This window comes from Sinocyclocheilus rhinocerous, unplaced genomic scaffold (assembly GCF_001515625.1).
Source record: "Sinocyclocheilus rhinocerous isolate Xijiao unplaced genomic scaffold, SAMN03320098_v1.1 scaffold1600, whole genome shotgun sequence".
NCBI lineage: Eukaryota > Metazoa > Chordata > Actinopteri > Cypriniformes > Cyprinidae > Sinocyclocheilus > Sinocyclocheilus rhinocerous.
This window is the reverse complement of record NW_015665129.1, coordinates 1821802-1823850: the sequence shown is the minus strand read 5'-3', so window position 1 is coordinate 1823850 and position 2049 is coordinate 1821802. Positions and strand designations below refer to the sequence as shown.

General features: G+C 38.0%; 1 pseudogene; it reads right to left on the bottom strand.

Annotated features, from left to right (window-relative positions):
• Window positions 1-2049, bottom strand: part of LOC107731133 (nephrocystin-4-like) — a 161425-nt pseudogene that overhangs the window by 156589 nt on the left and 2787 nt on the right.

The window sequence follows — 2049 nt, the reverse complement described above, 5'->3', positions numbered from 1 at the left end:
TAAGTTCCCCTCAGACATGCATATAAACTCCTACCCCTAATTGAATCACGATTTGTTTAGCATCTCAACCGATTTGAATCGTCACATATTTAAATCGATTTTCAACCGGCTCGCGGTTAATCGTTACTCTAGAATTCTAGAATTTCATTATATATACTAATTATATACTATTATATTTATATTAAATTATGTTCAATAGATAGATAGATAGATAGATAGATAGATAAATAAATTAATACTTATTCCATATTTAATTATATATTTTTAGCAATGGTAAATTGACATAAAACATAAAAATAACTTTCATTTTATTCATGTTTTATTACCTAAAAATAAGAAATATGGGTGAAAAATGTCTGAAACTGCTTATGGGTACACCCAGTGCTTGAAGTGGGCCGGTACGCAGTAAAAAAAACGTCAGTGTCTGGGTAATTACAAATGGCACTATATAAATCACACTACCTAGGCGGGATCACCTCTCATCTCGACCAATCACATGAGCGAATTCAAGCGTAATAGGATTACCTCATGTGTGGGGTGCCAGAGCATGTCAGGAGAGGCGCGTAGAGTAGTATAATTAATCAATTAATTAAAAATAATTAATTATTGATTACTAATTTGAATCAGTACTTTATAACGAAAATAATACCTTAAAAATTAAAAGAAGCCTTTTATGATCACATCATTTTAAACCCGTAAACTCCTGGAAAGTCCAAGATAGGATCCAGTAAATGAATTCAGACAGTAAGTTCAAAACAGCGCTAATGCAGAGAAAACATGGCTGATTTCATCAGAGATTGTGGAGAGAATAGTGACTTACGTCCAGATGTCATTAAATTATTCTGTTCAACGTGTATTTGGCTTAAAAGCAAGAGTGTTTTATAATAGACGCTGGCTGAAGTCAGTCAGAGGTTTAGCGATTCTGAATGGATCCATATAGTAGGTTTAGTGGTCTTTGGCGTCTCCCTGTGGTCCTGTTTGGTATCGCAGATTGACTTGTGCTAATTTGTATTGAAAACTTTTATTTAATTATTGATTGATTGATTGATTGATTGTGGCATTATACATACATTGTGAATTATAAAAAAGTACTGATTTAATATATATAAATAATTAAATAGATAAATAACGGGGGGCGCGGTACCGGTGTTGTGCCCAATTCTGACCCCCTGCCAGGTTATTACCCCCCTAGTATTGGTAGGTTTAGGAGTAGGTGTGGGGGAGGAGTTAGGATTAGCCAATCAGGTAGCGAATTGAACGAGGGGGGTAATAATTTGGTAGGGGGTCAAAATTGGGCACAACACCGGCACTTCTTTTTTCCCACTTCAAGCACTGGGTACACTTGATGGTTAAAAGTGAAAATATGAGAAATTATGACTAGTAACACAATCTAACAATACATCTTAACTTTTCCATAGCATGTATAAACATCCACCTGTTTTACGTGAAGTCCATCGATCTGTTTGAAGACCAGCTGTAGACCTTGAGAAGATCCTGGAGCTTGCCTGGCTGTTTGACTGTGAGGCGGGATCACGCGGTTTCTCAAGAAAGCGTTTTTCCAGTCAGACATGAGCAGAGTTTCTTCACAACTATCAATCGACAAGGGAACGTTTCTTAACGGGTTAGTTCACCCAAAAATGAAAATTCTGTCATTAATTACTCACCCTCGTGTTGTTCGAAACCCGTAAGACCTTCGTTCATCTTCGGAACACAATTTAAGATCGCGAGTCGCGTTCACGACAGTCGCGTTCATGACAGTACCATGACGGAAGCATGTGGCGGCGCTGACCCAGATTAGGGTTGTGACGGTGAGGATATTTTCCCACCGGTTAATCGACGTGTGACAACACTGGTAATACCGGTATCACTGCGGGGGCGGGGGCATTCCCTCTTTTCCTCACTTTCCTTTGCTTTTAAATAGCTTGTAAAAGCGGCCTGCAGCATTTTACTTTCACTTTCAAATAGTGGCAATTTGGAGTAAAGCAATTGTTCGTTTGAATTTTCCCTCTTTTCCTCACTTTCCTTCGCTTTTAAATAGCTTAAAAGCGC